Source organism: Rhinopithecus roxellana, chromosome 3 (genome assembly GCF_007565055.1).
Source record: "Rhinopithecus roxellana isolate Shanxi Qingling chromosome 3, ASM756505v1, whole genome shotgun sequence".
Classification (NCBI taxonomy): Eukaryota; Metazoa; Chordata; class Mammalia; order Primates; family Cercopithecidae; genus Rhinopithecus; species Rhinopithecus roxellana.
In genome coordinates, this window is record NC_044551.1 from 35551215 (window position 1) to 35576543 (window position 25329).

The window sequence follows — 25329 nt, forward strand, 5'->3', positions numbered from 1 at the left end:
ACAAACTAGTGGCTTGAAAGTATACAAAAGGAGAGGCCTGTAAGCTGCCTCATCTCGCAGAAGAGAGCTGTGAATCACCTCGGTAAAGGATTCATCATCATTAGGTGTCACCTGGGTCACAGCAGAGGTGTTAAGTTGTATACAGGATGGCTCGTAGCAAAGATACAAAAGGAAGAAGCCAAGAAAAACAGGGGTGTTAATAACATTTAAAAACTATTAGTGGGAGTGAAGTCTCTTTATGGGCATGTTACCTTAAACAATGTGGATTGGAGAGAGCCCTGAACCTGGAGTCTAGAAACCTGAAATTTAGTCCCAGTTCTGCCAATAACTACCCTGTAGGATTTTGCTGAAATGCTCTGAGCATTCATTTCCCCATCTTTCAAAAAATGGCATACTTCATTTATTGCATTTCACATTATTATGCTTCCCAAATATTACTTTTTTTTTTTTTTTTAATTGAAGGTTTGTGGTAACCCTGCATCCAGCAAGTCTACAGGCACCATTTTTCCAATAGTATTTACACACTTCATGTATCTGTGTCACATACGGATAATCTCAAAATACTTCAAGCTTTTTCTCTATTAATATATTTGTTATAGTGATTTGTGACCGTGATCTTTGATGTTACTATTATAATCATATTGGGGCCCATAGCAGAAGGCAAAGTGCATCCATGAATGTTGTGAACTGTTCTACCAACCAGCCATTCTTCCATCTCTCTCTTGGGGACTCACTATTCCCTGAGACATCATACTATTGAAATTAGGCCAATTAATAACCCTATAATGGGCTTTAAGTGTTCAAGTTTGAAAGAAAGAGTTGCATGTCTCTCACATTAAATCAAAAGCTGGAAATGATTAAGTCTGGTGAGGACAGCATGTAGAAAGCCAAAATAGGCCAAAAACTGGGCCTCTTGCACCAAACAGCCAAGATACAAATGCAAAAGAAAAGTTCTCGAAGAAAATTAAAATTAAAATTGCTCCTCCAGTGAACAAATGAATGGTAAGAAAACAAAAGTCTTACTTTTGATTCGGAGAAAGTTTGAGTGATCAAACCAGCTATAACATGCTCTTGAGCCAAAGCCTAACCCAGAGCAAGGCCCTAACTCTCTTCAATTCTTTGCAAGCTGAGAGAGGTGAGGGAGCTGCAAAAGAAAAGTAGGAAATTAGCAGAGGTTGGTTCATGAGGTTTAAGGGGAAAAAAGCCATCTCTATAACATAAAAATGCAAGGAGAAGTTACAGGAAGATGTTCAAAGGATCTAGCTGAGATCATTAATGAAGGTGACTGCACTAAACAGTGTATGAATTTTCACTGTATAAAAATCAGCTTTCTGTTGGAAGAAGATGCCATATAGGGCTTTCATAGCTAGAGAGGAAAAGTCAATGCCTAGCTTTAAAACTTCAAAGGGCAGGCTGACTCCCTTGTTAGGAGCTAAAGATGCTGGTAACTTTAAATTGAAGGCAATGGTCACTAACAATTTCAAAAATCCTACTGCCCTTCATCTAGAAAAAGAAAGCTTAAATGATAGCATATCTCTTTTCAGTATAGTTTGGTGAGTATTTTAAGCCCACTGTTGAGACCTACAGCCCAGAAAAAAAATATTCTTTCAAAATATTACGCCTCATTGACAATGTTACCTCAGAACTCTGATGGGGATATTCAAGGAGATGAATGTTGTGTTCACGCCTGCTGACACAACAGCTATTCAGCAGCCTACAGATCAATAAGTAATTTTGACTTTCAGTTTTCATAAGAAATATATTTGATAAGGCTATAGCTGCCATGGATAGTGATTCTTCTGATGGATCTTGGCAAAGTAAATTAAAAACCTTCTGGAAATAATTCACCATGCTAGATGTCATTAGGAACATTTGTGGCCAGGAGCAGTGGCTCATGTCTGTAATCCCAGATCTTTGGGAGGCCAAGGCAGGTGGATCTCTTGAGCCTAGGAATTTGAGACTAGCCTGGGCAATATAGGGAGATTCCATCTCTACAAAAAGTTTTTTTTTTTTTTAAAAAAAAAAAGGTCAGGTGTGGTGGTGCATACCTGTGGACCTAGCTAATTGTGAGGATCATTTGGGCCCAGTTGAGGCTGCAGTGAGCCATGAGCATGACAGTGTACTCCAGCCAAGGGCAACAGAGCAAGACTCTGTCTCAAACAACAACAATAATAATAATAACAAGATTCATGGGAGGAAGTAAAAATGGCAACATTAACGAAGTTTGGAAGAAGTTGATTTCATGCTCATGAATAACTTTGAGGGGTTCAAGACTTCAGAGGAAGAAGTAACTGCAGATATGGTAGAAACAGCAAGAGAATTTGAATAAGTGGAGCCTCAAGATGTGCCTGAATTGCTGCAGTCTCATGATAAACTTTCAATGAATGAGCAGTTGCTTCTTATGGATAAATAAAGTGGTTTCTTGACCTGGAATCTACTCCTGGTGAAGATGCTGTGAAAATTTGTTGAAATGACAACAAAGGTTTTAGAATATTCTATAAACTTTGTTGATAAAGCAGCAGCAGGATTCAAGAGGATCAACTCCAATTTTGAAAGAAGTTTTACTGTGCGTAAAACCCTATCAAACAGCATGGCATGCTATGGAGAAATCGTTTGTGAAAGGAAGAATCTACCAAGGAGGCAAACTTCATTGTTGCCTGAAAACCTTTATGCACTATCTCAACATCTGTGGGAAACAACATTCACTCAATAGTTAATTCAGAATACCAACTACCACTAAAACAATTCTAATTTTGAGAATAATCTTTTTTAAACATTTTTTAAAGCAGTGGTATCATCAAGAGATACCAAGCATTTATGGAGATTCCCATGGGCCATGCTGTGTGCCAAGCACTATCTAAGCAAACATGCGTGACCATCATCCGTTTAGAGGGTTGATGTAAACTTATTCTCACTTTAAAGGTACAAAACTGAAAACAAGAGGGGATTTGCCCCAAGTCACACATGTATTCAGCTTCAGGACTGGCTTTTGAGCCAAGGTGTGGCTAACTTCAGAGCTCTTAAATTCTGTATAGCGGCTGTGCCCTTGAAGTTCTTGCAGTTCTGCTATTTAGTCACCAGACAAATAAGGATGATTTACTGTGAAACTCCCCCAATCCAGCTTTTTCAGCTAGAACATAGAAACAAAAAATGACAATAAAATCTGTCTTTCTTACTATAAAGGACAAGATATTAAGATCTAAATTAAATCAAACTACACCATGCCTATGAAAATGGAGGTAAGCCAATTTCCATTTTCACGCCTCGGTTTTCTAATCTATCAACTGGTTAAAACTGCCTTATTTTAGAGAGGTGTGGTGTGGAATAACTTTTTTAATATGAAATTCTTTGGAAAGTAATGAAAACCTTTATGATGTTATAATTATGTTAATTACTTTCATTATCATTTAAACATAAGATATCATGTAGTAGTTTAAGAAGAAAAACAATACCTTTTCTCCATATATTTTATTTTTAAGTTATCTTCCTTCAAACTGCATCTTATACAATTAGGTTTTTTAGAAGCCTGAAAAATTACTTGTTACAAGAGGGAACATTTGCATCCAAAGGAAATTCTGTCGTTACTTAATCATTCCAACCACCTATCTTTGAGGATTAAATTTGGAGGAGACAACACTATCCAGGGAAGTTGTCAAGAACGTTTTCAGTCAGCATCATTTTGGCTCTGAGGGTGGTAGGACCAGCAATGCCTCATCCACGAAGCAGTAGCACAGATGGGAAGCATGAAGATCTGGCTGCACGAAAAGTGAAATCACTCTAGCGTACAAAATGCGTTACAGTTTTATAAATATATTTTGCTGTTTTATATATGTAATTAAATACAGGCCACATCCACAAGTTTCAACTTTGAAATTTACAAGGAATAGGACACTTGACGCTTAGAATGAAAAGTTCATAGGTTTTGGCTAAAAGCCAGGTAATTTTTCTGTGGCATGGCAAGGGGGCAATTACTAAATTCAGTCTGTCTAGCCTCCAGTCCAAATACTTTTGTTATTGAAAGCGTGCAGATGTGATGCCTGATCACAGCTATTTCCTCTTGAGTATTGACTGAATTTCGCTCTGTGGTATGAAATGCAAATCTTCACAATGTTAACCTTACTCATAGAAATTCAGACTCAGTTTTGTTAGTGGACGCTAACAAACAAAGCCAAGTGAAACTAGCTAGAAGTAGCAAAGACTAACAAGTTTGGTTTAAATAATGAAATAAAGCTCAATATTGAATTTGTTTTTTGCCTCCCCAAATGTAACTGTACAATTTTATATATATTCACAGGAAAAGTTTATTCTACTGGATATGAAAATGGTACCAACAATGTTATATGGGTTAACAAAATCTGAGTTCTAGGCAACCGTGTGACAGACACCATTGGTTGGCAATCTAACAGTCATTTCTCCCTTTCTTCCTTGCTAAGAGGATCCCAATTACTCCAACCTCCTTTGGGTGACCACATCCTTCAGGGAGGCTGGGTTATTCCAAAAAGTCTTGAGTATTCTTACCAAGGTGGTTTTATTCTCCTAGGCTAATAAATTGCTCTAGGCTTAGACTCATGACCCAATTTTTGCCAATAAGATATTAAGTACAGTCTGTTTGGGGACTTGTAGAAACGTCTTCCCATTCTAAATAAAGGAAAAGAAAACTGGATGCCCCCATTTTCTAATTGGTCACCACTGTCTGGGCTGCTGCTTTGAACTGTTTTCAACTTGGTAGCTCACATAAGAGGACAAGCCAACATGCTAAGAAGGGTAGAGAGGAATAATTGAAAGAGAGTTAAGCCTAAGAGCTAAGTCTATGATTCAAGTCACTGAACTGTTGGATTAACTAACTTTGGAAGCTATCTCTAAACTTATTATAGGATGAGATAATAAATGTTCTTGCAGGTTATGCCACTTTTTGTGTTGTTGTTTTTCTGTAACTTGCTGTCAAAAGCATCCTGTTATATGCTTCCACCCTCAAATTTAAAATTCCACTTCTGCCATAAGCCCACTGCTGATAAATAATGCAGTCACCCATACTAATGGCTCCCTCCCTCTGTGTTATATGATTGGAAGGAAAATTGGGTGTAGGAGATATAGTTCTTTCAGCAATTTTACCTTATCTGCTAAACAAAAAGTGGTGCTGACTTTATTGAGCTTTCAGGAAAGACAAATGGTATTAGACAGAGTTTGACCTTAACACATAAGTTCTGCATACTGACCCTTTCCTATAGTCATAACACATATTATCATATTCAAGGTTCGGAAAGGTTTGCAGCAATAAGATTTAACTTTATTGTACTTATCAGGGTTTGTTTCCCAAACATATTTAGACAAAGAACTTTTTTTTTTTCACATAAAACTTTGATCAAGCAGAATAAATGCCCCTCAAAACACATTTTGAGAAGCATTACTTTACAATAAGAATTTTTACTTAAGTACATTGGGACAAAACGTATTGAAGAAACTTCACCATTTAAGCTTGACTGCTTGTAGAAAAATGTTTTAAAATGAGAACAGTTACCAACTGTTGAATGCTTACTTGGAACTGGGCACTGTCATAACCTCTTCAACTTACCAAGTGCAGATACTGTTAGGAACCTCATTCAACATGTGAGGAAAATGATGCACATGGAGAAAGGCCCTATTACTCCAGATATAAACTGCTCACATTGTCCATATTTGCAAGAAGGAAGAGCTTTATCTTAAACTTCAAACTAACATCCAAATCCTATTGCTAGACATGTATTCTTCACACTGATTTAAGTTGGCCATGAGTAACTTGGCAAACCCTATCAGATGACTATGCATGGGAATTCAGTCTCAACTGTCATCTTAAAACCTGGGCTTCAGGATGTGGCCATTTCGGTATGATTTGGAGACATTTCTAATTAAAGACACAGTTGGACTGAATTTAATCCTAGCACAAACAGCTACCACCCTCCTCTTGTAGCATTTGCATTTTTAGAAATCCTCTGGGTTTTAATTTTTTTAAGGCCCATAAGACTTCAGTAGCTCTTTCACATATAAAAGATAGCATGATGTTTAAAATGTTTCTCAGCATGTCAGTACAACCATAAGTTCCCTGAAGATAGGGAATGTATTCCAAAATGCTGAGTACATAGTGGGCATAAAAATGACACTGGGGCCTATCATGGGGAGGGGGGAGGAGGGAGGGATTGCATTGGGGAGTTATACATGATATAAATGATGAATTGATGGGTGCTGATGAGTTGATGGGTGCAGCACACCAACATGGCATAAGTATACATATGTAACAAACCTGCACGTTATGCACATGTACCCTAGAACTTAAAGTATAATAAAAAAATTAAAAAAAAATGAGTATTTACCAGTTGGTTTCCACTGTGCTATATTCTTATCAGTCTTTCTAATTAGTATATTTTTTAACCTAATATTTTCACATGATTGTAATGTAGAAATACATCTTCTCATTGAAGCACAGTGAAGGTCATCAAATAAAGGCAGAATATCATTGTACCTCGAATGCTTTAAAATATTTTTCATAGTTTCTTATTTGTCACTTGGCTAACAATTAAGTGATGAAATGCCATTTTAATGCCCTAAGTAAACCTACATAGAGAAACACTATGATAGAGAGGGGTATTTGGGCATGGACCTAGATGATCACAAATAGGGAACATCAAGGAAGAAAGGCAGCTAAGCTTTAGATGAAGATACTATAACTCTTACAAATACAGAAATTTGCGTCTAAGGTCAAAAGGTTTGGCCTACGAAGTGCGTTATTTTGCAAATTAAATTCCAACATTCTCCTTCCCACAAAGTGTTGATTTGAGGCACTTTAGAAGGAAGATAAATTGCTTATCAATATAACACAACCACTTCCATTCATGTGGTGCTTTGCAATGTGTTTTACATTTATTTTTTATTTTTAAAAAGTGTCCTTACGTTCCAAAATGGAAAGATATACAGATATTCTTGTACTGACGTTATTTCAAATATAGGTGGAGATAAAGAAGGCTCTTACCTACGTAAGCCTCAGAACAACTTTGAAAATTAAGCTGAAGGCTAAGGGTGCAGTGGAGATGAACAGACCCAATTTGCACAGGGTGTTAGGTATGTCTTCAATTTTTATTTGCTCAGCAATCCTCGCAATATTACAATGATATGCACTATTATAAAGCTACAATTCTACAACTCTAGCAGGTCCTCCAAAAGGTGTCATCATTACATCTGCACAACAGAAGTACTGGTCACAGTAGTGATTATCAGGAGATTTCACTCGCTCCTCAAAAGACTGTGGCAGAACTGTCACAGGAATGCCAGATGCTTTTGCCTCTGACCCAGGCAGTTGTTATTAAGGCTATAAAGAGGGGGTAAAAATACCATAACAACTCAAAAAAAAAAAGTGGAGCCATCTTGAAAATGTGAATTCTATTTAAAAACAACAAACTGAAATGCGTTTAAATTGTCACAGCTTCGTGCAAGGCCGACGAAGGCCTAGAGAAACATCACAAGTTTTACATGAGTCCTTAACAGCAAATGTGCCAGGTTGCTGAGTTCGACATTAAGTTCCCCGAGTAAAATGCTCTGCAAAGTACTCATTTATATCATCTTCATTTATGCTGTTATAAAAATATTTGTTGAGATATAACTGACATATGTGAAACTGCATATATTTAACAGGTATAGTTTTAGAAGTTTTAACCTATGGAATTAATTCTTCCTATGGAATTAATTAATTCTACAAAGAGGATGATGAACATATTCAACAGACCCAAGAGTTTACTTGTATTTCTCCATAATCTGTCTTTCCTATCCCTCTCTAATCACCTCCTTCTAACCTAGGCAATCACTGACATGACATGTTACTATGGGTTAGCTTGCACTTTCTGAGATTCTATATAAATGGACTTATACGATATGTATTTATTTTTTGTCTAGTTTCTTTCACTCAGCATCATTTTGAAATTCCTCCATGCTATTGCTTGCATCAGTAGTTTGCTTTAGTGCCAAGCAGTTTTCCATTGTGTGACTATATCACAATTTGTTTATCCATTCATCTGTTGCCAGCCATTTTTGTTTGTTTCCAGTTTCGGCTATTACAAATAAAGCTGCAGTGAATATTCATCTATAGTTCTTTTATGTGGACATATGCTTTCTTTATTCCTGGCTAAATACCTAGGAGACCAACAGTTGGATAATAAGTGATTTTAAGTTTAACTTCTTTGAAAACTGTTAAACTGTTTTCCAAAGCAGCGGTAGCATTTTGTATTGTCACTAGTAGGGAGTGAAACTTCCATTTGCTCCACATACTCACCAATTCCTGGTATTTTCAGTTTCTTTATTTAACTTTGGCCTTTCTAGGGATATGTGATGGTATCTCCTTGTGGTTTAAAGGTGCATCTCCCCCAATGACTAATGAAGTTGAGCATCTTTCCTCATTTTCCATTCATGTGCATGTTCCTAGGTGAAATGTCTGTAAAAATCTTTGCCCCATTTTCATCGGGTTGCTTCTCTCTTTGAGTTACAAAAGTTGTTTTCTTTTTTAATACAGCCTGGAGAAAAGTTATTTGTTTGTATATGCTTTGCAAATGGTTTCTCCTTTTCTGTGCACTGACTTCATTTTTTTAACCAAGGCTTCTAGAAGAGCAAAAATGTCTTTTTCTTTTTTACTTTTGTGTTCTTTTTGTCATATTTTAAAGTCTTTGACAAAGTCAAAATTACTAAGATATTTCTCCTATTTTTTCTTCAAAAAGTTTCTAGAAATCCATTAGTTTCTGTTGTTGCTGCTGTTATGTTTAATATATGTCTGTACTCCTACGATGGTAAGTTGTAAAAAATGCTCTTTCCTTTCTTTCACATCACCTGAAAACTTGTTCTCTGTAATAGAGTTAGGCCAGAAGGTGATGTTCATTTTTTTAAATAAGATGAGGAATTCTCTCATCCTCTTCTTTTGAAAAACTTACACAGAAAAAGAAGGGGGGGGAAAGTGCAACATTGTATAAAACATGTATGGTCATAAAAATTGCTGCTCAATTCTAAGAAGCCCCCTGTTGGTATGAGCAATGGTGTAAATGTTCAAAGAAGTCTATGGGATAGTGAACTGTTTCCCTGTAGTGTGTCAGGGCTATATAAAAATTGATTCTGGCTGAAAAGAAGGAAGATTTTAAAGATTAAAAATAGATGTCATATTAAATCTTCTGAGATGGTATTTAAAACTGAAGACTAAATAATTTAAAATTTTGGATAAGTTGTTTCCTGCTTTCCTTCTAGAAGTACTTTTCCCCTGGTGCGTCATAAAATTATAACTGCAGAAGTGGTATGCTTTTTTAAATTTTTGAGAGATATCCTCTTACTGAAATATAAAAATTATGTATGTGTTCTTTGGGTAATGACTTTTCTTTTTAAAAAAATAATAGATTTAGCAATCACAAGGGCAGTTTGGTTATGTGGACACACTATGAAGTTGGGAAGTCTAGGTTTTGAGTGCAGCCATCACCTGAATAGTGTGCATTGCATCCATTAAGTATTATAATTTCTCATTCCTCCCACACCACCCCGGAACCCTTCCAAGTCTACATGTCTATTATTCCACTTTCTGTGTCGATTATTACACTTTCTGTGTCCATGTGTACACATTATTTATCTGCCATTTATAAGTGAGAACATGCAGTATTTGGACTTTCTGTTTCTGAGTTACTTCACCGAAGATAATGAGTTATTTCACTTAAGACAATGCAGTATTTAGACTTTCTGTTCCTGAGTTATTCCACTTAAAATAGTTCCATTCAAGTTGCTGCATGTTAGTTTTTTAACTTTTTTTAAAGGTATACTTTAAAAGAAGAATACGCTTACTGAAATAAAAAATTATGTGTGTGTTCTTTTGGTAATGACTTCTCAACGACAAATGTGGTAGATGATCTAAATATTGGAGATGAATTTCAATGAAATTCAACAAAAATGTTACTGGTTTCCTATTACATGCATAATGAAATAATATACAAGGTACCAATTATGGCTATGGGGAGACAGAAAACTGAATAGCAAATGGATTCTGCCCTTAAACGTTAACTTTTTACAGGTGTTCCAGTGGTCAAAAAGATATTTAACAACATGCAAACTATATCTAAGGTAGAGATTAGGAAATGGAGAGATGATTTGCACTTGAAGGAAACAAAATAAAGCTTTTATATCAAGAAGCAGTAGACAGTTAGGATTAACAGAGCATGGCTAGTGTAGAGATTATCTCAAAAGTAACCAAGAAGATCTTGGACATGAAGTGTTATGGAAAGACAGAGACCAAATAAGGAATTCTTGAACAGACGCAAGGTATCAGTGATAAAGAAGCATGGCATACTCACGCATGAGCCATTGTGCTAGAGCCTGGGTCAATAAGCATGGAGGAATACAGTAAAAACTGCCCTTAGATTATCCAAACAGTAGTAGAATTGCTCAGGAAAAGGAATAAAACAAAGATATTTACAGAAACATGAGGAAAGATAGAAAAAGAAGAGCAAGTAAAACTCAGAGTAAGGAGCGGAAAGGAAATAATAAGAAAATAAAATTTTAAAGGTAGGAAAGCAGTAAAGCAAACAAAAACCTAAAGGAAAAAGATAAAACCAAAACATAGTTTGTTAAGAAAATAAATAAAATTTTAAAAATCTCCACCAAGATTGATCAGGGAAAAAAGAAGTTACAACTGACCAATACCATGAATGGAAGAACTGACATCACAACAGATTCTACAGATACTAAGTTATAAACAACTTTATGTCAATAAAATTGGCAACATAGAGAAAATGGACAATTTCCCTGAAAGATACAAATTATCAAGGCTTATTTAAAAAGAAATAGATAACATAAATAGCTAAATATCTATCAAAGAAATTAAAATTTTAGTTAAAAGCCTTCCCAGAAAGAAAACTCTAGGCCAAGATGTTTGCATTGGTGAAATCCACCAAACATTGAAGGAAGAAAAAAATGCCAAGTCTAATAAATGATTTCAGAAAATTGAAGAGGAGTCCACTAGTTCCCAACTCATTGTATAAAGCCAGCATTACTCTAATACCAGAATCTGGCAACAGTATTACAAGAAAATAAAACTACAGACCTAATTAATTAAACATATATTTTTGGATAGTACATCAAGATCAAATGTTACTTATCCCAGGAACACAGAATTGGTTTAATATTAAAAAATCAACTGATATAACTTACAAATTTATTATTATTAACTAATTTGTTTTTAAAAGTGTCATCATGTCAACAGAAGAAGAAAAATAGAGCTTGATGTTTCATTTCCAAAAATACTCTAGCTAACTAAAAATAGAAGGAAACTTTACAAACATGATAAAAGGTATATACAAAAAACATATGGATAGAATTATATCTATTGGTAAAAAAACTGAATGCTGTCTCCCAAAGATCAAAACAAAGCAAACATGTTCATTCTTATGATTTCTATTCAACATTGTCATGAAGGTTCTAGCAAGTCCAAAAAGGCAAGTAATAATAATAGTAATAATTAAAAGCATGCACATTAAGAAAAAGAAGAAACAACACCATTTTCATATGCAGACGACTTAATCACCTGTTCAGAAAACTCTATGGAATCTGCAAGAACTAATAAGTGATTATCACAATACTGGGGTGGTCGGGGGCGAGAAAGATAAAGACATTATATATGGCCATGAGAAAGTTTTGGAATTGATGGATGTTTATTATCTTGACTGTGGTGATGGCTTCATGAATGTGTGTGTGTATGTGTGTGTATATGTATATATGTGTGTGTATATACACATAGAATTATGTATTTTGGGGGTGGGCGGAGCAAGATGGCCGAATAGGAACACCTCCAGTCTCCAGCTCCCAGCACAAACGACAGAGAAGACAGGTGATATCTGCATTTTCAACTGAGGTACCGGGTTCATCTTACTAGGGAGTGCCAGACAATTGGTACTGGTCAGCTGCTGCAGCCCAACCAGCAAGAGCTGAAGCAAGGCAAGGCATGGCCTCACCTGGGAAGCCAAGGGGGAAGGGAATCCCTTTTCCTAGCCAGGGGAACTGAGATACACAACATCTGGAAAATTGGGAAACTCCCACCCCAATACTGTGGTTTACCAAGGGTCGTAGCAAATGGCACACGAGAAGATTATATCCTACACCTGGCCAGGAGGGTACCACACCCACGGAGTCTCCCTCATTGCTAGTACGGCAGTTCTGTGATGTAACTGCAAGGCAGCAGCAAGAATGGGGGAGGGGCGCCCACCATTGCTGAGGCTTAAGTAGGTAAACAAAGCCTCTGGGAAGCTCGAACTGGGTGGAGCCCACAGCAGCTCAAGGAAGCCTGCCTGTCTCTGTAGACTCCACTCTAGGGACAGGGCACAGCTAAACAAAAAGCAGCAGAAACCCCTGCAGATGCAAACGACCCTGTCTGACAGCTTTGAAGCGAGCAGTGGATCTCCCAGCACGGAGGTTGAGATCTGAGAATGGACAGACTGCCTGCTCAAGTGGGTCCCTGACCCCTGAGTAGCCTAACTGGAAGACATCCCCTACTAGGTGCAGACCGACAACCCACACCTCACATGGCGGGGTACACCCCTGATACGAAGCTTCCAAAGCAAAAATGAGACAGGTACACTCCCTGTTCAGCAATATTCTATCTTCTGCAGCCTCTGCTGCTGATACCCAGGCAAACAGGGTCTGGAGTGGACCTCAAGCAATCTCCAACAGACCTACAACTGAGGGTCCTGACTGTTAGAAGGAAAACTAACAAACAGGAAGGACACCCACACCAAAACCCCATCAGTACATCACCATCATCAAAGACCAAAGGCAGATAAAACTACAAAGATGGGGGAAAAGCATGGCAGAAAAGCTGGAAATTCAAAAAATAAGAGCGCATCTCCCTCTCCAAAGCAATGCAGCTCATCACCAGCAATGGATCAAAGCTGGATGGAGAATGACTTTGACAAGTTGAAAGAAGAAGGCTTCAGTCCATCAAACTTCTCAGAGCTAAAGGAGGAATTACGTACCCAGCGCAAAGAAACTGAAAATCTTGAAAAAAAGAATGGAAGAATGTATAACTAGAATAATCAATGCAGAGAAGGCCATAAACGAACTGACAGAGATAAAAACCATGACACGAGAAATACGTGACAAATGCACAAGCTTCACTAACTGACTCGATCAACCGGAAGACAGAATATCAGCGATTGAGGATCAAATGAATGAAATGAAGCGAGAAGAGAAGTCTGAAGAAAAAAGTGGAAAAAGAAATAAACAAAGCCTTCAAGAAGTATGGGATTTTGTGAAAAGACCAAATCTACATCTGATTGGCGTGCCTGAAAGAACGGGGAGAATGGAACCAAGTTGGAAAGCACTCTTCAGGATATCATCCAGGAGAACTTCCCCAACCTAGTAAGGCAGGCCAACATTCAAATTCAGGAAATACAGAGAACGCCACAAAGATACTCCTCGAGAAGAACAACCCCTTGTTGTTCATGAAAATGGCATGAACCCGGGAGGTGGAGCTTGCAGTGAGCTGAGATCTGGCCACTGCACTCCAGCCTGGGTGACAGAGCGAGACTCCGTCTCAAAAAAAAAAAAAAAAAAAAAAAAAAAAAAGAAAGAAAATGTGGCACATATACACCATGGAATACTATGCAGCCATAAAAACGGATGAGTTTGTGTCCTTTGTAGGGACGTGGATGCAGCTAGAGACCATCATTGTCAGCAAACTATCGCAAGAACAGAAAACCAAACACCGCATGTTCTCACTCATAGGTGGGAACTGAACAATGAGATCACTTGGACTCGGGAAGGGGAACATCACACATTGGGGCCTATTATGGGAGGGGGGAGCAGGGAGGGATTGCACTGGTAGTTATACCTGATGTAAATGACGAGTTGATGGGTGCTGACGAGTTGATGGGTGCAGCACACCAACATGGTACAGTATGCATATGTAACAAACCTGCATGTTGTGCACATGTATAAAATATATATATAAAAGAATTATGTATTTTGTATATATATGTGTGTACATACATATACATATACACATAAAACTATGTAATATGTATATACACACACACATACACACACATAAAATTATGTACTTTATGTACACTTTGTTGTATGTGAATTATGTGTCATTAAAGCCTTTTAAAGAACTACTATCCTAAAAGAAGGTATCAAATGGCTAATATTTCCAATTCATATCTTAGTACCAAGTGTAAACATTAAACCCACACATAGTCTTTCTTTTCTATAGTATCCATGCAGCCATGTGAAACAGTTGTGGCTAACGTGATGTTTGCTTTCCTAATAAAAATGAAATATATCATCACAGAATAGCCCTTCCCTCTGGTCCTTTCTTTCACTTTGAAATTAAACACGATATATGGGAGTATAGCAGCCAAGTACCCACAAACAAAAGTTAAAAAACATTTTTAGAAAGTTTTATTCAGAGAATGACTTTTTAAAAATTGAAGAGTCACTGGCCCTAACAAGCAAACCAATGCCAGACACTGCCTACCACCGTAGACGATGTTTCTAACATGACCAAAATAAAGCTCAATTGCTTATATAGGTTTGTCAGGTTTCTTTTATTTGCAGCTAAATGAATTCTTGCACACACTTCCCGTATTTCTAAAGAGGACATAACTCTATTCTAACCTTCTTGACTTACTATTGCATTCATAACCTCCTCCCCATCTCTAGTAGAATCTTACTCCCCTGATTCTGAACTTTCCTTGCCCTTTTCTCAAAAAGTCTTAAACGTCAAAGTCTTTTCTGGAAAATGTTGGTATTCTTTCACCAAACCATAAAAGCTTAAAAGTAACTTACTAGCTAATAACTACATGAAATATGCTTAACAACATTACCCACCAGGGAAATACAAAGGAGACCACAGTGGGATACCACCTCACATCCTCTAACAATGGCTATAATCGAAGATAGGTAGATTCTTTTTGATGTAGAAAATGTGACCCTCAGCCAGGCGCGGTGGCTCACGCTTGTAATCCCAGCATTTTGCGAGGCCAGGGTGAGCGGATCACCTGAGGTCAGGAGTTTGAGACCAGCCTGGGTAACATGGTGAAACCTCCTCTCTACTAAAAATACAAAAATTAGCCGGGCATGGTGGCACACACCTGTAGTCCCAGCTGCTCGGGAGGCTGAGGTAAGTGTATCATTTGAACCCAGGAGGCGGAGTTTGCAGTGAGCTGAGATCGTGTCACTGAGCTCCAGCCTGGGCGACTGACCAAGACTCTGTCTAAAAAAAAAAAAAGAAAATGGGACCCTCATACACTGCTTGTGGGAATGCGAAGTGGTGCAGGTCCTTTGGCAGACAGCCTGACAGCCCCTTAAAATATCAAATAGGGTTTCCATATGACCCAGCAATTGCACTCCTACACAGACACTCAAGTGAAAATATATGTCCACACAAAAACTTGTACACAAATATTCATGCCAGCATTACTCATAAAAGCCCCAAATAAAAACAACCCAAATGTCAATCAGCTGATGAATGGATAAATAAATGCAGTATATTTATATAATGGAATATTATTAAGCTGTGAAAAAGAATTAAGTCCTGATACCTGTTAAAACATATGAACCATGACATTATGCTAACTGAAAGAAGTCCAAAAGACACCATAATGTATTATCCAACTTGTATGAAATTTTACAACAGGCATATTTGTAGAGATATACAGTAGAAGTGATTGCCAGGGGCTGGAAGGAGGAGGAAAATGGGGAGTGATTGCCAATGAATATGATTTTCTTTTAGGGGTAATAAAAGTGTTCTCAAATTGATTCTGGTGATGATGGTATGACTATCAATACGCTAAAAGTCATTAAACAGTATAATTTTTATTATGAAAAATAGCTTTATTTGTATAAATTTAAGGGGTACAAGTTACATGGACATATAGTGGTGACACGGACATATTACATAGTGGCAAAGTCTTGGCTTTTAGTGTAACCATTATCTAAATAGTATACATTGTGCCCACTAAGTTATCATTCCTCACCTCTCTCCTGCCCTTCAAAGTCACCAATGACTATTTTTCCACACTCTATGTTCAAATGTACACATTATTTAGCTTTTACTTATAATTGTGGGAACATGCAGTATTTGACTTTCTGCTTGAGTTGTTTCACTTAAGATAATGCCCTCCATTTCCATCCATGTACACTTTTAAAATGAGTGAATTATATTGTATATGAATTAAATCTCAATAAACATTATATTTTTTAAAAGTAATTCAACATTCTTAGCAGAAGGGGTTTGGTTTATTTCCCTTACCAGGACCTATATCACTAAGTAGGTTTGCGTGTTTAATCATCCTCCTGTGGTAAGTTTTGCAAAAGAACCACTACCAGGAAATGTTCAAAAAGCAGAGCTCAGAATCAAGTGCAGATTTCTGCATGGCTTGGTGAGCCATGGCAGAAAACCACTTACCACTTACTATTTTGGTTTGATGATATGTAAATCATGGCCATGTCATAGGGATAAAGACAAATAAAAGTATCCCACATTTGTATCATGCTTATAACACAGACTTTGGAGCAAATGATCTCAAAGGTCTCTTTCAGCTCTAAAATTTCACTAGTTTATATAGCCATTTGCTCTCAAAGCAACCCCAAGGAAAAAGCAGGCTTATATTATTATGTGATTATTGTCATTTAACAGATGATGAATCTACTGAAAAATTTAGACATTATGTTTACTCAATAAATATAAGGAAATCATGCATTTATACTGGAAGTTAATTTCTGGGCAATCCTATGGTTAAAGTATATAATGTAGAAGCTAGTGAAAGGGTCAAGATACACACACACACACGCACACATACACATATATACACACATGCATATACATATAGACACACATAGACACATACACATATGCATATATACACACACATACACACACATATACACAGGCACACATATATACACATACATATCTGTGCATATACATGACTATGCACATGTGTAGATATACATATATATTCTGGATAGAAATAAAAATTTGTTTAGCTAACTATCTAGAATGTTTTCTTAAGAATTGATTTTGAAAAACAGAAAATCACTCCTGTGCAGATTATTTTTAACAAGCATTAGAAGCCAAACATAAATTCACAATTTTCTTTTAAGTATCTCTTCATTTACAAGCCCATGCTTTACATTCATTGAGATTCCCCAAACCACAGCTCAATCAGCTCACTGTTCTTCTGTTTTTTCTGGGTTTTTTTCCTAATAATTTAATCATGTCACAAAATAAAGTAGTCTTAACTCATCTTCGTCTATTGTCTGTTTGTCTCTTTCTTTCTTTTCTCCGCTATTATAAATTCCTAACACCTTAGGTCTGACCTGCCTTTATAGACTCTCAATTGCCCCTCTATGAAATAATATAAAGCCCATTTCAGAGCATCTGGCAGGAGGCAGTGCTTTATAAAACTCCAGTATACGGTAGGGAAAATACATCCCTTTTAAAGTTTAAAGATTTTTCCACCTCTAAAAAACATACTCAGAGGAAAAAAAAGAAAAAGCTCCTTTTAAAATGCTTTCCTTGTAGCTTCATTAATATTCACAGCTTCTCTTACACTGCTGGTGACTTCCTGGATATCTAAGCATGCTTCTACTATAAGGGGCACTTTTTCTCTAGTTTTCTCATGGACCTTTCAAATGGCAGATCAATATTCGCTTGTTGGGTTTCAGCCCTTGAAGACACCTAATTGCCTTTGATTCCTCTTTTCTAACTATTTTGTTTTATGGTGGCCTTCCTTTGAATTCTGCTTGCTGAGGGATCAGTCTGTGTTTCCTCACCACTCTTTTCTCTCCTATTCCTTGTGATCATGTGTTCTTTGTGCTGATGGAACGCTGGTGGCACAATTGTGAAATCAGCTTTTCCCAGGCTGCTGTTTGCCCATTGGGTGTCTTTGTGCAAATTAGAAAATAGTGCCCTTCCCCAAAGCAGATGCAGCTCTGTAGGTGCACCGCCTAGTGAGCAGAGTGAGAGAGGATTCCACACCCCTCACTCCATCAAGCTGGTGCACCTGGGCAGAGCAATTCATAACCTCCAGAGAGCCACTGGGAGCAACCACCATCCAGATCACTCTTCTATTTAGCTATCCTTCACAAGCCATTTATAGCATCTTGCTCCATTCAACCAAGCTACCCTGATCCTGGATAGCATCTCCAACCTAACCCCTGTCCTCAGGGTACTTCTCTCGGTGTGTTCTCTGAATGGAGCTTTATTTCAGCAAGCAAACAGCAGTGCCTCTTGACCGAGCCTGAATCAGTAACAGCTCTGGGTATACAAGGTGGTGGTTCAGTACCTATTTTCTCAGAATCTCTGAGCCTCAGGTTTCTTATCTGTAAAACTAGTGTAAAGACAACCATCTCAGTGTTGTAGGGAAGAAAAAGTGAGAAGCTGTACGTAAAGAATTTAGCCCAGTGCCTGGAGCATAAAGAGCTCTCAAAAATGGCAGTTGCTGTAAGTGTTGTGCATGTTATTTTTAAGAACACTTACTGATGGATAAACTGCCAAAGATCAGCAAGATATTTCCACCACTGAATTTGTTGCCATGATAAGGCATTTTGCCTCACTAGTATGATATCTTGCAAAGCTGAAATTCTTGTAGCCCAAAGAGCAACTGTAAATGAATACAGAAGACTCCAACTCAACAGACCTGTAAAGTTTAAATTCAAGCTTCTTTCCAGAGAAATCCGACATTCATAATATAGAAGACTCAGAAAGGATATTTACCTTAATTCTCTAACACACAAATTCTAGGTAAGAATTTAGTTATTTATTTTTTTCTTAGATGTAGTCTCGCTCTGTCGCCAAGCTGGAGTACAGTGGCACAATCTCGGCTCCCTGCAACCTCCACCTCCAGGGTTCAAGAGATTCTCCTGCCTCAGCCTCCCAAGTAGGTGGGATTACAGGTGTGCGACACCACGCTCGGTTAATTTTTGTATTTTGTATTTTTAGTTTCACCATGTTGGTCAGGCTGGTCTCAAACTCCTGACCTCGTGATTCACTCGCCTCGGCCTTCCAAAGTGCTGGGATTACAGACATCAGCCACTGCGCCTGGCCATTTCTTAAAATTTTTAATGAATCATTTGTTGAACAACTACTTTGTGCTGGACATTGTTCTAGTAGCTCCTATATACATTGTCTCATTTAAATCTCCCCAAAACCTTGAACGCTGAGCATCATTATCTACATTGTAGAGGTAATAAAACTGAGACTTAGAGGGGCTTGCCTTGACCGAGGTCATCAAGCTAATGAGTCTCATTAGAATTCAGGTTTTATGACTCTTAAATAATTTTTTACTATTACACCACTCCAATTTCCATTTCCATGAAATCCTGATTATCCAGGCAATACAGGGTGCTAAGAGAGGAGTCCCCAGGGGAAGAGAGGGTTGGCATTAACATTTCTGAGTGGAGAGCAGGTTGCTAATTGAAATATTGGCTAAATAAGGCATGCTGGAATGGTGGTAACTGGCTTGGACACCTACCAAATGAGGCTCAGGATTCTGCTGGGGAGGGAGGGTCCACCCTAGAATGCTTGAAACTATAGAAGATGCCCTTGGGGCACTGTAGCCTTGATCAGGTACCTGAAGGGGCAATAACAACATAGTGCCTTTGTCCAGGGTAATGACAAGGCTCTGATGAAGCTATAAGTTCTTGGAGATCTGCCCAGACTAGCTTCTGTGAAGGCGATATCCAGTTTGTTTTGAAAAAGATGCCATAGACCTTTACACAACATTTTTTTAACACACAAAGTTTTGCTATAGATTTGTTTTCTGATTATAAAAACATTTCAACTAACAACAAATGCTGGATCCCAACATTTTCCCAGACTATGTTATACACCTAAATCTTGCCCACACCAGACCAGTCATGTTTTCAATTTTAATGGCAGTCTACTAACAGACCAGGAAAAGTATTTCGCAGCTATGTCACTTAATTCCCTTAGTACAGAATCTGACATTATATGGTACTCAGTGAAGTATTTAATAAAAAATTTAGCACAATTTTTTTTAGGCAAGCTACTCAATAGTTGGCAAGAGAAATGTACACAGTGTACATTACCATTTCCTTACAAAAGCATAGCATCCTTTAACTTTCATCTACAATTCCGGGAAAGAATTCTATTCAAAGTCACTTGGCTGTTGGCTGTCTCTTTATTTTAACAGCATTGTTATTGGACTTTTAAAAGTATGTTTCTGGCATCAAAATATTATTTAATGTCAGGGCAGGATTTCAAAGACTTCAAGAGGCTATAGAGTTTTCCATGGGGGTGTGTGTGTGTGTTGGAGCGAAGACAACACTTGAACTGCAAGGCATTGTGTCCTGAGCATTGTTTCACACTGATTTCACATATTATTTTATTTAATCTTCACAACCTCTCTGACTTTAGATATTCTTATTCTCCTTGTATGGATGGAAACTAAAGCCGTTGCAGGCATTGCTCACCTAGGAAAGGGTAACTCATTAATTTCCTCTTCTCTCTTAAGTAACTGTACCATCAGGTGCACAAAGCTGTTGGTGCTGGGAAAGGCAGACAGCTCTCCACCTTTCTCAGTGGTTGTCGTGAATCCATTATCAAGTCCTGTTGCTTCAATCAAATGTTTGCTGCCCCTTGAACGCAACCGCCTGGCTCACATTATTTCTTGCCTTGGCAAACAGTCCCATTCTAACTGGACTTTCTACCTCTTGAGCTTCTCCTCTCTAACTCATCCTCCATGCTTCTCTGAGTTATCTTTTTATGCCACAAATCTAATGATGTATTTCTTCTGTGTTTAAGCCTTGGATGGTTGCCTGTGAGCAGAATAATGACCCAACTCTTGTAAGCTTCACCTCCAGCCTTCACTGGCAACCCTCCTGTCACCAATCATTCGTTAAATGTGTTCACTTCCAGATGGGAATTTTCTGTCATAACTTATTTACCTATCCAATGCTCAATTCATCACATTTCTGTCCTCCTTTCAGTCTCCACTCCATAACACAGTACCTGCCACACCATTGATGCTCAAAAAGTAGCAATTTCTCCTCTTTTTACCTTCCTTATTTCAGTCCCAGGAACTTTTGCTCCCTAGCACTGGCCTATAGTCAAGTGAACAATGACAAATGTTCACTTACCTGGCTCCCTAGGCAGACAGAAATCCCTATCCAGGTTTTTCTTACCATCTTTCCATTCGTCTTATTGCCTGGCATAAAGTCTGATACATCACAAATCTCTAACAAAGTTTCTGAATTAAATAAGGACTTCGGCAGAGAGGTTGCAAATCTTGAAGATTTTCAGACCTTGAATTTATTGGGTCACATTCTGGTAGTACTTGTGGAAAACTGCAGTTTTGGTAGTGGTCTATAACAATGTATCATCTCTTCAACACAGGACGACCCATTACATTAAAATCCTTTTGCTCCAAAAATGTTATTATTCTGTAAACTGCGGCCCCAAATATCAAGGGAGTTATATCACCTCGATTAGCATGAACAGCCTCTAATACTATATAGTGAGATTTTCACAACAAATGCCTCTGTTGGGTCCTCTGACTCTAAACCTTCCCCTTCCATTCCAAGTCTCTCTACAGAAAAGTTGCAAACAAAACTAAATCAACCATATGACACACTCATCACCCCCACCTTTGTTCCCTGCTGAGAATATTTATCTATTTTTCAACCCTGCAAAGATTTTCATCCTGAGTAATTTGCTTTGAAAGTAGCAATTGTGAACATGGACTCTATTCATTCCGTTGATAGTGATAAGCTGACATAACGATCACATGTTTTGACCCGTGAGTCAAACCCACAGAGATGGAGCAAAAGTCACCTGCAAAAAGATGTTAGTTAACCTGAGAGCATTTCAATAGGATGTTTTCACATGTCTACACAGAAATCACTTTTGGTTTTGGGTTTTGACATGGGAGCAGGTTTCTTAGTATTGAGAATGGGGGGGCGGGGGACAGTTGGAAGAGGAGTCTAAAAAGTTGATATTCAGGAAAAATAATTCATTTTAAGAATGGGGCAGAGAGTATAATCATCAGAATATGAAAATATTTGATTCTTCTATTTTTCTACTGATCACTAGACACTTTGAGGCTCCTTCTGGAAAACAAAGAAAAAAACAAGAAATAAAAGAAAATGTAAGCCATATCTATTAACTAGCAGATTCCTTAAAAGTATATGATAAAAGTGAGGCAAAAGTAAATAATGTAAGTAAGATTTGGAGAGTTACCCGCTAATTCATCAATGCTCAAGAAGAAACTGGGGGACCACCCACTGATACTGTGACCCTCCCAACTTCAATAGATATCACCTATGAACAAACTCACATAGTACTTAATATGTACAAGGCACTGTTCTAAGCATTTTACATGTATTAACTTGCTTAATCTTCATTATTACTCATATTTTACAGATGAGGAAATTGAGACACAGAAAAATTAGTGACTTGTCCAAGATCACACAGCAGCAATTAGGGGTTCAAATCCAGGCTCTCTGGCTCCAGAGTCTGTGCTCTCACCAATATATCACACTGCCTGAGTTCATATTTTGTGCTCAGCTTTGTGTTATGTAGTTTATAGCCACTATGGTACTTAATCTTTTCACTCATCGTGCAAGACGTTTTTGTTTGTTTGTTTGTTTGTTTGAGATGGAATCTCGCTCTGCCTCGCCCAGGAGTGCAGTGGCGAGACCTTGATCTAGGCTTGAACCTCCACCTCCCGGGTTCAAGCGATTCTCCTGCCTCAGCCTCCCGAGTGGCTGGGACTACAGGCGTGCACCACTATGCCCAGCCAATTTTTGTATTTTTAGTAGAGATGGGGTTTCACCATGTTGGCCAGGTTGGTCTCGATCTCTTTACCTTATGATCTGCCCACCTTGGCCTCCCAAAGTGCTGGGATTATAGGCATGAGCCACTGTGCCTGGCCCGCAGGACAGTTTCATATCTCTTTTGTACAGATGAGAATACTGAGGCTAGGTGAAGTTAAAAAAAAAAAAAAAATCTGCCAAAGGAAGACAGCTTAATAATGTGTCGTGTACATGACAGACCTGGTGCTCAGAATGGTTTATCTGACCACAATGCCTAGGCTCTAAACAACTACACTGTACTATATAACCTTGGGTGAGGGAGTCAGTATCCACATCTATAAAATAGGTATAATGACAATGTTCCTAACTCACAGGGCCATTATAATGACTGAAAAAGATGAAAATCATTTTACAGGTTGCAAAGAAAAAAATCATTTATACAATTGTGAGGAGAAAGTAGAGTTAGCATAAAGAGAAAGTTAGTATCAAATGGCTGAGTTGAAGTATATTCATTAATTCATACAACAAATATTTTTGAACCCTTGCTATATATCAGGCAATTGGCTAGGTTCTGGGCACCCAATAGTGCCCGGAAACAACCAGCAGGGCTCCTGCTGCTTCAACTAGGGTTCCTTCTAGTATATAAAGAAAAGACAAGAAAGATTGATGAAATTCATGTCTATTAAATGACTAATCCCTTAAAAGTACATGATGGAATAATTCATCGTAATATAGTCATATAACCTAATTATTGACATCTGAATCCTCCTCCAACCCTGAGATTTTCAAGCTTAGTTTTTAGCCTCATGACAAGAGATAATCCTAATCTTTCTTTAATTCACCAAGACCACTAGCCTAGAATTCCCAGCCACTTTTCTATTGATTTTAGCAAATTCTAAATAATAGCCTCTATAATAATTACTGTTCACATTTCTTGCTATTTCAGGGAAGGGCCACTACTTAAAGCTGAAATTGCTTCCTCCATCTGCACTCTGAATCCCATTTTCCCTGACCTGCTTCTCCCATATTCACTGCTCATCAAACCAACATGAAAATTCATTTCTTTTTTGTCACCTGACATCATTCCTATCCATTTCGGCTAACTTAAGCCTCTTTTCAACTAAAATTTAATCACTTCAGTTATTAACCCATATCTACTTTAAGCCATTTTAGTTTTTTCCTTTTACTCACAAATCTCTCCCATATACAGACTGGTTTTGCTAGATCCCTTCATTTCCTTAGGCACAGTCATCATTTCTTGCCAACTGCTTCTATCATCAATTTACTGAGACCTCACATGAGGCTACCAGTTTATTTGGTCCTACTAAAATGGTCTTCCTAGCCAGGCGCAGTGGTTCATACCTGTAATCCTAACACTTTCGGAGTCTGAGGCAAGAGGACTGCTTGAGGCCAGAAGTTCTAGACCAGTCTGGCACCCTGGTCAACACAGTGAGATTTCATCTTTAAAAAAAAAAAAAAAAAAAAAAAAAAAAGTCTGGATGCAGTATCTCATGCCTGTAATCCCAGCATTTTGGGAGGCTGAAGTGGGTTGATCACTTGAGGCCAGGAGCTTGAGACCAGCCTGGGCAACATGGCAAAACCCTGTCTCCAGTAAAAATACAAAAATTAGCCAGGCATAATGGCACACGCCTGTAATTCCAGCTACCTGGGAGGCCAAGGCATAAGAATTGCTTGAGCATGGGAGGCCCTGGTTTGCAGTGAGTCAAGATCGCACCACTGCATTCCAGCCTGGACGACAGAGCAAGATTCCATTTCAAAAAAAAAAAAAAAGATCTTCCTCAGTTCTCATACTCTACAACTTGTGAATTTTACACAGCCCTTTGTGAACATTTCCACTCCTTGGTTTCCCTAAGGCTGCATTAAGATGGAGAAGTGCTGGAGTCAGAAAGATTGGGGATCCAGGACTGACTCAGCCACTTCCTAACTGTATGACCTTATATCAGTTACTTAATGTTTCTAAGTCATGTTTTCTTCATCTGAAAAACAGAAACCTGTTCTCACTCATAAAATTGTTCTGAGAATTCAAAATCTATTGTATGTCAAGCCTGGAGAATAAGATCTCAGTAAGCATTAGCCATTATCATTATTCCTATTACTATGGCTCTGTAATGACTACAGCTACAACTGCTGCTGCTGCTAGTACTAGGAAGGGGCATCTTCTGCCTCTTAAATCATTCCCCTTTCTCCTACACTGGTTCTTCTTCATTCCATCCTAACAGCAGGGATCCTTCATGATAAGCCCTCAGTCACCCACTCTCAGGGAATACATCTTTGCATCTACTATAAACTCCAATCAGTGCCACATGTGAATTGCTTTTAGAACACCTGCACTTCAGTTGGCTAGGTTGACACCACCACCAGTTCACCAATGTCAACAGCATAATCTCCTCCAGATATCATCAGTCTCTGCAAGATACCATATCTCCCTTGGAGCCTCACACATGAAAGCTGGGAGTCCTTCAGGATCATATTCTTTTGCATTTCCCC

General features: G+C 38.1%; 1 protein-coding gene across 1 annotated transcript in view; it reads right to left on the minus strand.

The window, feature by feature from the left end:
- SGCD (sarcoglycan delta) overlaps nt 1-25329 on the minus strand; it is a 1039631-nt gene that overhangs the window by 899992 nt on the left and 114310 nt on the right. Inside the window, exon 2 of the mRNA XM_030927837.1 lies at nt 22247-22327. The gene's annotated coding sequence lies outside the window, so the exon portion shown is untranslated. The remainder of the gene's footprint in view (nt 1-22246; nt 22328-25329) is intronic.